We start from the raw sequence: 12,091 nt of genomic DNA on the forward strand, positions 1-12,091 counted from the left end.
CCAAGCCAATGTTCCAGGGCTTGAGCGCGAACATCGTCCTCTCTGAGAAAACAATTCCTTACTCAGGAGGTCTCTCGTTCTGTACCACGTCTTGTTATATATAGCGTGCAGCTTCGTCAATTTTATCCCACGGACCGCAGCACAAGGTGGTCGTATGCGTAAGAAACGTTTGTTACGAGTAACAGTCACCGATGTACGACAGTGAGGACCTCGGCTAGAGAGGAAGCAGTTCTTGCGAACGAAAAAGCGAAGCCGACCCAGAACGCTGGGAGCACGATCCCGTGCGCAGTTTCACGAAAACAACGAAAGAACCACATGTATTTAATTCCGCGGACAAGAGGCGCCATCTATCGACCAGGGTGGCAACTAGCGTTTTCTCTCCTCCTTTCCTTGTTTCCTCTCCGCCAGCTTCCCATTCATAACGCCCCGTTCATTCATTGCGATAACTTCGTCTGTCTACGCCGCACCAAAGGCGAGAATCGGAGCTACGCTCGACACGGCGAAATGCAGAGTTGGTTGTAGTTTCGGCGCGTAAGCGTAATAACGCGCCCGGATAAGACGAAAACGAGATGGTTAACTACTCCAGCTTCACCGCTTGTATCCCAGTGGACCATTGTCGCTGATGTTAGAAGCACACTGCACTGCCTCGAACTGCCAGTCGCGCTGCAATTTTGCTGGTATTCGCGGGCTTCTTTCACGGTCGGAAAAACACTTTTACGTGGCACGTATTGAGTAACATAAAGCTGTATATAATATCTCCTGTCAACCTTCTGTCCTTCTGGCCAACCTGTTCCTTCTGTCAACCAAAGGAGCAGGCAGGATTTCGTAATGGCTACTCAACAATAGACCATATTCACACTGTCAATCAGGTGATAGAGAAATGTGCGGAATATAACCAACCCTTATATATAGATTTCATTGATTCCGAGAAAGCGTTTGCTTCAGTCGAAACCTCAGCAGTCATGGAGGCATTACGGAATCAGGGTGTAGACGAGCCCTATGTAAAAATACTGAAAGATACCTATAGTGGTTTCACAGCCACCGTAGTCCTCCATAAAGAAAGCAACAAAATTCCAATAAAGAAAGGCGTCAGGCAGGGCGATATGATCTCTCCAGTGCTATTAAGAGCGTGTTTACAGGAGGTATTCAGAGACCCGGATTGGGAAGAATTGGGGATAAAAGTTAATGGAGAATACCTTAGTAACTTGCGATTCGCTGATGATATTGCCTTGCTTAGTAACTCGGGGGACCAATTGCAATGTATGCTCACTGACCTGAACAGGCAAAGCAGAAGGATGGGTCTAAAAATTAATCTGCAGAAAACTAAAGTAATATTTAACAGTCTCGGAAGAGAACAGCAGTTTACGATAGATAGCGAGGCACTGGAAGGGGTAAGGGAATACACCTACTTAGGGCAGATAGTGACCGCGCATCCGGATCATGAGACTGAAATAATCAGAAGAATAAGAATGGGTTGGGGTGCGTTTGAGAGGCATTCTCAGATCATGAACAGCAAGTTACCATTATCCCTCAAGAGAAAAGTGTATAGCAGCTGTGTCTTACCAGTACTCACCTACGGGGCAGAAACCTGGAGGCTTACGAAAAGGGTTCTACTTAAATTGAGGACGACGCAACGAGCTATGGAAAGAAGAATGATGGGTGTAACGGTAAGGGGGATAAGAAGAGAGCAGATTGGGTGAGGGAACAAACGCGAGTTAATGACATCTTAGTTGAAATCAAGAAAAAGAAATGGGAATAGGCAGTGCATGTAATGAGGAGGGAAGATAACCGATGGTCATTAAGGGTTACTTACTGGATTCCAAGAGAAGGAAAGCGTAGCAGGGGGCAGCAGAAAGTTAGGTGGGCGGATGAGATTAAGAAGTTTGCAGGGACAACATGGCCACAATTAGCTGTGTCCATTAGCACGTGACCGGGGTAGTTGCATTAGCAATTAGCACGTGACCGGGGTAGTTGGAGAAGTATGGGAGAGGCCTTTGCCCTGCAGTGGGCGTAACCATGCTGCTGCTGATGATGATGTATATAACATCTGAGAAGTTGATTAACTAATTTATACTAATTACGTGATTTGGTGGAATGCAAAAGTAAATATAATCTGAGTATCTCCAAGCGACGGCAAACAAGATCACCTTGGCTCTATCCAGCTATGTGGGATTTGCATATTTTTAAATCTTGGTGCATGATAGTGGGGACACCCTGTATATCACGACCATATAAAGCCAACAGACAATGAAGCCAAGGAAATCATAGCGGTTATTAACTGTGCTTGAAATTGAAATGTATGGTATGATGAACTTTATTAATGTCCTGAAGATCAACCCTTCGGTTGACGCAGGCGGCTCCCACGTCGGGACATAAAGATAAAGATTGTGTTGGGCAATGAAACTTAATGAAAAATAAAAATAATTAAAATAAAAACTAAGCCCTGCCTGCTGCACCTAAGTATTGCAGGCTGCCAAATTAGAAAGATTAGTCAAAAGGACGTAGTCAAATAATCTTGTGGTAAAAAAAAAAGGGGGGGGGGGGGGGGGGGGAGGTCTACCACCAGGGAAACCACAGCCAAGGGAAAGGATGGTTGCGGGATTTATTGAAAATGGTGCACCACGTCGGGGCAGTAAGGTTTAACTTTACCGCCGTATCGTGGGCCTTCTGGACGGCCTGTACTCGATCGGAAAGAACTCCACTGTGTAGGACTCGCCGTCACTGGTCTCTCTCCTTGTCACAGTCTGTGAAAGACACAGGACACTGCCAAAGCATGTGACCCACAGTAATGATGCCATTACACTTATCGCAATTGATTGGTACCTATCTTTCTGGATATAGCTTGTTAATAAAGTTTGCACTTGGATAAGTTCTTGCCTGCAACAATCTCAGAGTCACCGCTTGAGCTCTATTGAGCTTAGTGTGTGGCACTGGTAATTCTTTTCTGTTCATGTAGTAATGCCTCGTGATTTCATTATATGTAAGTAATCGGTCCCTATTCTTCTCCTGTATATTATTAAGGTCCTGGTCGCGTAGTACACGGATAGTAAGTCCTCGTGCAGCTGCGTTAGCCATCGGTTAAATTCTTCCGAGATGGATCGACAGACCCCATGTGCGCAGGAAACCAGCGGATTTCGATCCCTTGGCTGTCCAACTCACCGATCTGCTGGGCCGCCCTTTTGGTTACAAAGCCATTGGTAAAGTGTCTAATAACCATCCTAGAGTCACTGTAAATTCTCATCCACTCATTATTCCCTAAAGCCAATGCTATCGCTACTTGTTCCGCGACTGTCGTGTCTTTAGTCATGATTGTAATAGCATCCCGAGTGATACCATCTGCATCTACTACTACTGCCGTAAAGGCTTTCTTTCCTCTGACCCATGCAGCATCTACAAAAGCCGCATGTTCTCTGTCGTGTTCTATCTATTGCAGGAGAACTTTGACCCTTGCCTTTCGTCATTCCAGGTTGTGCACCGGGTGCATATTTATAAGGAAAGGAGTCGTCGTGATTATCTCTTATGCTATCTTTTAGTTCTACTGTGCCTTCACCTGAAATTTTGGATTCGGTTGGGCACCACCTCACCTCTTCTAGTATTGCTCTACCTGACCTTGTTCCAAAGAGCCTCTCTCTGTGGGCAATTTGCTGAGCTTCAATTATCTCGGCTATTGTGTTGTGGAGCCCCAGTTTCATTAATTTATTATCCGGCGTGTTAATCGGTAACCCCACTGTTGTTTTGACTAGCCTTTTAATTAATCTGTTCAACTTGTTTAGCTCTGTCTGTGTCCAACTGAGCATCCCAGCTACATATGAGAAGTGACACAAGGCGAAAGCGTGGACCAGTCTCATGGTGCTCTCCTCTCCCAACCTTCTGTGTTTGTTAGTGATTCTCCTTAGCAGTCTTATTACCTCCTCAGTCTTGCTTGTGATGTGTTGTATTGTTCTTCGGTTTGCACCGTTTGCCTCTGGGAGAAACCCTAAGAGTCCAATGGATTCTACTTGCTTTATAGATTCGCCTGCCTTCGTGGTTAGTACTAACCCCTCGGTTTTCTACCGCTTCTCCTGTTATTCATTACAAGGAGTTCAGACTTATCAGCAGAGCATTTGAGTCCCGTGTCTTCTAAATTAGACTCTGCCTCATAAGCAGTGGCGTAGCTAGGTCGTCTGGCACCCGGGGCCCGCAAGTCTTCTGTCACCCCCCCCCCCCCGTGGTGTAGCCGGTGGAAAGAGGGGTGTTTTCAGACGTATATGACACTCCCCCCCCCCCCCCCCACTGGCCCCTTCTTGCACCCGGGGCCCACGGCCCCCCCTGTTGCTACGCCACTGCTCATAAGTGATCTTCTGAAGTCTGCTTTCCGCATGTCCCATACTTCCTTCAGCGGTCCATATAGTCAGATCGTCTGCATAAATGGTAAAGTGAATGCCCTCGATCCCTTTTAATCCCTTTGCCACTTTTCACATGGCCAAGTTGAAAAGCATGGGTGACGAGACCGACCCTTGTGGCGTCCCTCTGTCACCGTGATCCATCTTTTTTGATTTAATATCCCCGAATCTAAGGTGAGATGAACGATTGCTAAGAAAGGTTTTGACCACTTCATTGAGCTTTCTGCCCAATCCCAGTTCGGAAATCACTTCAAGTATTGCTCTATGCTTAATTCTGTCAAAAGCTTTTTCGACATCCAACCCCAAGAGAGCTCGAGTGTTTTTTGGATTAGCTAATAGCAGTCGATGTTTGATTAACAACATGGCACCTTGTGTGGACAAGCCTGATCTGAAACCAATCAGATTATACGGTAGGATGTCATTGTCCTCCACATATTTCGTTCACCTGTTCAATATGACATGCTCCATTGTCTTCCCTAGACATGATGTTAATGAAATTGGTCTGAGATAATCCAAGTCGAGTCGTTTCGCCGGCTTTGGCATTAAGATAGTACTGGTCGTCCTTCATTCTTCTGGATATACCCCATCTTTCCATAGTTCATTAATGTATGTGGTCAGATATTTTACTGATTCGTCATCCAAATTCTCAGGCAATCTGTTAGAGATGCCATCCGGGCCAGCTGCTGACCTACTATACAGATCATACAGTGCCATGCGTACCTCACTTTCGGTGAATTACTGATCCATATATTTGCATTCTACCCCTAAGTAATCGGGATAACTCACATCCTGATATTCCTTCCTGAGAGGCAAGTATTTAGTTGCCAATCGCTACATTATGCTCTCTGCGCTTGCAGTCTGACTTTCCTGGTGTACCAGTTTCGCCACTGTCGTACGTCTATTCGATTTAGTGCCTTTTTCGTTGAGCAGTTGCCTGAGCAGACTCCAATTGACTCCACGTTTTACCCTTCCATCTACACATTTACACACCCCATCCCATTTTTGTTTCTGCAAATATCGTGCGTGTTCCTCTATATTCCTATTGAGCTGAACAATTCGTTTTCTAAGTCTTCTGTTAAAGCGTTGTGATTTCCATCTTTGTAAAATCGATAGCTTGGCTTCGATCAAATGCGCCAATCTACTGTCAATATGTTCGACCTATTCCTCTGTCTCTATAGCCTTAGTTGCTGCATTCAAGTCGTCCCTAAGCTGAGCCACCCACTCTTGTAGTCTGATGCGCCCCTTTCTATCTGTGTCTATTCTGTCTTTTCTGATTTTTTTAAGGTGGTCCCAGTCTATATAAGTGAAATGCTTTACCTCCTCCCCCGTCGTTTCCACCATTATGTGTAGTATATAATGGTCGCTTCCTAAGTCCGCACCACAGTTGATCCAGTCTGCCCTGGGTAAGTTATAAGTGAAGGATAAGTCCGGGGTAGTGTCTCTACACGTGGAACTGCCACAACCGGTAGAATAGGCTTGGTCCATGATAAGAGAAAGGCCTAAATACGTGGTGAGATGCCAGATTCCTTCCCCTTTCTTACTACTCCAGCGGTAACCCCAAGGTTGATGTGGGGCGTTGAAGTCCCCTCCTATAATGAGGGGCGCAGTTTTGGCTACCCTCATGGCCTTATTAAAAATTGCTCTGAAGCTCTGTCTCATCTCTCTGGGACTGCTATATATGTTGAGACAGAACAAGCTTTGCGCTTTCCTTCTGAGCCTTTTTAGGACCATTTCTGTCAATATGTATTCAATTTTACTCGCCCCTAATTTTAGATCGTGCTCTATGTAGGGAATTTTCTTGTCTCTTAGGGTGGCAATATCTCTGCCCGGTACTTTGCCTTTGCAGACCGAGTTGAAGCCGGACAACCCGATCTCCTCTGCTAGAGTTTCCTGCAGCATTATTAATTTCGGCCTATTTTCAACCATTTTGATTATCTGTGCTAGTGACGCTTTTTTTTTGCTGAAATCCTCTGCAGTTCCACTGCCACACACTAGGTCTCTGTCTGTTATCCATTGTTATTGTCGTTGCCCCCTGATTTGCTACCCCCTGTCACTGTTCTCTTGACTGTACCACCTACCGCTCCTGGGAGTGTTCTAGCACTTTCGGCTTCCGAGGGCATATATTCTTCATACTCTCCTTGGGTCTCTAGCCTTTTCAGCGTTTTCTCGGCTATTAACTTCCACTTACATGTTTCATCCACCTTAAGGTTAACGCTGTCTACCGTGTTTTTTAGGTCCCCAATCGCATTCCTAATCTCCTCCAGAACCGAGCACATCGATTCTACCTCCGGAACTACAGCTCTCTTCTTGGGCGCCGGTGTGTCTTCTTCCTCCTGGCTGTTACTTCTACACACCGGCTTAGCTAATGCCACACTGCCGCTTTCTGCCCTCAACCCTTACTTCATTTCCTGCATCTGCTTCTTAAGTTCTTCATTTGCTTTCTTTAGTGATATAACCTCTCTGATCAGCTGTTCTACTCTGGCATCACTGCTTTGTTCCTGCGAGGCTATTGCACCTGTGACTTTCATAGTACCTTCGACTTTCTCGGCCCAGGTCGCTCCTGGCACCTTTTTCTTGTTTGTCTTCAGCTCCTGCTCCTCGAAGCGCACCTGCGTCTCCCAAGATCTAGAACGGTTTCTTCCCCTCGATGTTGAGCGCTGTCTTGATCTTGATGTGCTTCTTGAGCGTGAGCGCCTTCCGGCGCCTGGAGGGGCTTCCTTTGTCGGTTGGGCCGATTCCGTCTCGGTCTCCACTTTGGAGCGTTGTCTTCTTCTTACTCTTACTACATATGGTATTTGGTACCGCTGCTTGCAAGCATTGTCACCTGTGGGGTGATCTTCACTTGCATTTGGGTGAGCAGATATGATCCTCCCATGGGTCTTGCATACCACACCCCCTGCACTGCACAACATGAGGTATGGGACAAACGTCTGATTTGTGTCCATTTCTTCCACATGCGTAACATACATCGAACTGCTTCCTGTACACATAGCACCCCACGAGGGTTGACCCATATTTGATGAAGTTGGGCACCCTGAATCCGTCGAAAAGCACAATAACCGAGCCCGTAGCTTTGATACGTTGTGGAGCCAACGCCGTTGGGTTGAATTCATGCACAATCTTTTTCGTGATCACACTTCACTCTTCTAATAACCTCTCTTCACTCTTCTAATAACCCCCTTGCACGTAGAGTGGGGGGCTGTTTCATAACGCCCACTTCATATTCTGCCTCCACGATCGTAATGGACTTGATTCTCACATACCTTTCGGCATGATAGGAGTCCGGTGTACTAACCACCACGATATTCTGTGTGAAGTTGGGGCAGACGATGTCTTCCTTCGCTTGTTCTGCTGTAAGTCCGGCTGCCTCGACGGTCGCTTCTCCAATAGCTGTGCTGACCTTGTTCAGGTTGAGATGATTGATGATGATTTTCCTGATGATGATTTTCCTGTGCTCCTCCGGCAGTTGCGGCATCCTTGACGCCTTCACAATACGGCGCTTCAGCTTGTCGGCCCCGGCAGCACCTTTGTTGGTGATCTTCTTTCCTTGTGATTCTTGGATCAAATTGGCGGCTTTTTCGCAGATCGCAATCTTCGGTTGGTGACCACCTGGCAACCCATTCTTTCCACGCCGCCTTCCGTCTCCGAGGAGAGTTCGTCATCCATACGTATATCGGCCATACCGGCTTGGCGGGCTCGCTAGACCTACGTGGCGTTAGGCCCAGCGTGGCGCCCACGTGCGATGCACAGAAAAGAGGCGATAGAAGTCCAAAAAATGCTGGCCCATCTTGTCCAAAGGTATCCACCGATTCGCGTTAACCTCACGGATCTGATGTTGAGCTTCAAGGCGTGGTCCTGCCAAAATTGCCTGCAGAATCATTCAAAAAGACAGAACCAATGCGGGGCACGTCCGCTTTCTTCTGCTTCTTCTTTTTCCCCAAATTGAAATGTAGAAAATAAAAAAAGGGAAATGAAGTGGAAGAAAAGATAACAGGCCGCCGGTGGGAGCCGAACCTACAACCGCCACCTTACGCGTGCGTTGCACGCGAAAGTATCAAACTGTCAACGAACTTGGGTGTTTATACTGCAATTCTTAACCTATCATTAAACAATATTCTTATTCAACAGGTCCCTTCTTTCAAATACTTAGCGGCCATTTTGATGAGAACTTACATTGGCATGAGCAAGTACACAATGTATGCGCAAAGGTAGCCTATGGATGCTATACTGTAATAAAAGCTCGCCAATATTTTCCACCGGCTATACTTCGTACACTATACTTTTCACTAGGTCACTGTCACATAAATTACTGCCTGGATTCATGCGGTGTCATGTACACTAGTGATCTAAAACCTCTAGAACGACTACACAAGGGAATGTTGAGAGTCGTAAGCCGCGATCAGCCTAGACATAACATTTACCAATCGCAACGCGTTCTTTCAGTTCCGATGTTGCGCGACTACAAGAGTGCTGTTTCAATCAATAATATAGCTAATAGAAACTCGCCTCTTCCTGTTGGTATTCTTTCCGTTCCTATACGCAATACGCGTCATGCTTCAAACGGTAACGTTAACCTGCCCTAATCTCGTAACGTTTATGGCGAAAGATGAATAAAATTTCATGGAACTAAATTTTGGAACATATGATCCCCCTTGAAATAAGGACTGTACGTAATTTTGGACTAGCATGTAATCATTTTTTGTGTCTACCCAAGACCTGTGGACTTGCGAGTCTGTTGACAGACATGGCTGAGATTTATGCTCACTATATTCTTGTGAGACGATGTTTAGGCAGCCAGTCTCTTCTTTATTCTCTCTCGAGAGAGCCCCACCACTAGGCCCCAAAACGGTGATGATGAGTATGTACATGTGAGAATATGAAGCGTATGAATAATGCTCACACTAATTTCCCCGCACGCGCAAGCGGCCAGCCAGGCCGCGACTTAGCCAGGAGGGGAACGCTGAACGAATCGTTTTAGGCGCGAAACGTGAACGATCTCCGAACCACGACAACGATGGTCGGAAGAAACGTCTACGGGAGTAACGCGATAGTTCACGGGGGATGTTTCTTCATTAATAATCAAGTCAGCACTAACAACGGAAAGCGATGCACCTGTGTCAACCAAGGCTTCGATTCGGGCACCTTCAACGCACACCAAAAGTACATTTGACGGGCGCTCCGGAGGAGTTTCACGTTGTCCAAAAGATGCAGCTTTCCCTTCTGAAGCTGCACCATTTAGTTTTCCGGGCGGTGATTGGAGGACGAAGTAGCCGGTCGTAGAGGGGAAGAAGAGCGCCGCATCGGTGATGGAGAGCGACGACGCGGGAAACGCAATGAACCGGCAGTGTTGAAGTCCTGTGGAGATGGGGAACGTCGTGGATAATAATCGTAGTCAGAACGCCGACGTCGTGGTACAGGGCCAGAAAACTGATCCCTTTCAAAGCCGTCATAGCCACGTCTTTCATCTTGCTGACGGCGTCGGCAAAACCTGGAAATGTGGCCACGGATGCCGCAGTAGTAACAAACCGGTCGAGGTGGGCTCCATGCGTTATAAGACGGAACAGGCGATGGTCTTGCAGTGATAGGATTCAGGGACATGTGCGGTGCAGGTGCCTGTTGTGGTGGCTGCTGGGAGGGTGGCACTATAGAGGCAACCTGAGCGTACGTTGGCGTATGGATAGGGTGCGGGCTCGTGATTTGCGGGCAGGTCACGGCAGCTATCTCTTCCCTCACGATATGGCGTAGGCCGCCACCAGGAGGCGTCAGATGGACCTCAGGAGGGTTTGACGAAGCTTGGGCGTGCAGTTCCTCACGGATGATGGAGCGAATCAAGGCACGTAGCTCGCTGTCGTTGGACGCCTTGAAATCAGAAGTGTCAGTGTGTAAGCGGAGCATATGAAGCTCATCGAGACGCTGACACGTACTGATCATGTCGGCGACGGTAGTGGGATTCAGCACTACAAGAGCATTGAATGCCGCAGTCCAAATACCCTTGAGCAGGTGGCGTACACGGTCACTCTCTGCCATCGAGGTGTTCACGCGGCGGCAGAGGGCGAGGACGTCCTCTATGTACGAAGTGTAGGACTCGCCTGAGTGCTGTACACGCTCAGCAAGCTTCTTCTTAGCGATATCGGAGCGGACAGACGAGTTCGCGAAAATCTGGCGTAGATGGTGTTTAAAGATGTTCCAGTTGACCAAATCGAGCTCATGATTGTAAAACCAAGTTTTCGCAAGTCCGGTTAGGTAGAAGGCCCCGTGAGCAAGTTTTGCTGATTCATTCCAGTGGTTAAAGTCACTCACGCGCTCGTATAGCTCCAACCAGTCTTCAACGTCGTCACCTGGAAGCACAGAAAATACCGGTGGATCCTTCTGAGGGGTGGTGACTGTCCAAGAAGGCGTTCCCGCAGGAGTAGGCAAGGTGGATGTCGTGGTACTGGTCTGCTGGTCTTGCGACATGGTTGAGTGCAGTTGGTAGAGGCGGTGACCCGAGCAGAGCTCCAGGGATGTAGCATAGGTGAAACTGGAGAGAGACCGGGAGCGAGAGGGCGAAGGAACCGGACAGCACTCTCCACCACTTGTGAGACGAGGTTTAGGCAGCCAGTCTCTCCTTTATTCTCTCTCTCGAGAGCCCCACCACCAGGCCCCAAGACGGTGATGATATAAAGCGTATGAATAATGCTCACAATATATATATATATATATATATATATATATATATATATATATATATATATATATATATAGTCTCTCCTTTATTCTCTCTCTCGAGAGCCCCACCACCAGGCCCCAAGACGGTGATGATATAAAGCGTATGAATAATGCTCACAATATATATATATATATATATATATATATATATATATATATATATATATATATATATATATATTGGTATAAGCACGGGGAAAAGGGGTTTATTTAGGCGTGCGAGAGCAGGAACAGGAGGCTTAGGGACAGCAGGAATGGCCGCTGCACAGTCTTCGTTCTCCTCTTCCCTTCTCTTCTTGATCCCCGCGGCCCTTTTACGCAACAATATATATATATATATATATATATATATATATATATATATATATATATATATATATATATATATATATATATATATATATATATATATATATATGTTTCTTAGTATTTCTTGCATGCTTTTTTAGCCTCTAGCTGACCTGTGTATATTTGTCGTATATTGCACTGGACCGGCGACTAGCCATTTTAGGCTCTCGTTCCAAATATTCTTTGTACATATAGTTCTGACGTTCTTGAAAAATAAAGGTTCAGTTCCAGTTTAAAACAAAAAAAGCACAGCGTCCCAGCAAAAGAGGAACACATCCTCTATCGTTTCCTCTTTTCCACATACTCGCGTTTCCCATGGCACGAACACGCCCTTTTCTGCCAGCCAAGCTTTCACAGCAAGCATATCTATGTGTCATTGGAGAAAAAATGTTTTCATTTCTGTAGGTACCACCATTTTCTTCACCATTTTTATTACATCCTTCCCTCGTCCTACAGGGTACATTGACCTCCACACAGGTATAGGAAATACAACATTACACAGGCCCTCGTACAATTATTTCGTGTCACAGCAGCCAAATAATCAAGCGAGAACAGTGCGCACAAAAAGTTACAGGGTAAAGGTACTTTTAGAAAGCCATGCATGCCTCCTGGCAAATTATTCGCGGATATGACGATCCACGGCAGCAGTTTGC

This window comes from Dermacentor andersoni, chromosome 2 (genome assembly GCF_023375885.2).
Source record: "Dermacentor andersoni chromosome 2, qqDerAnde1_hic_scaffold, whole genome shotgun sequence".
Classification (NCBI taxonomy): Eukaryota; Metazoa; Arthropoda; class Arachnida; order Ixodida; family Ixodidae; genus Dermacentor; species Dermacentor andersoni.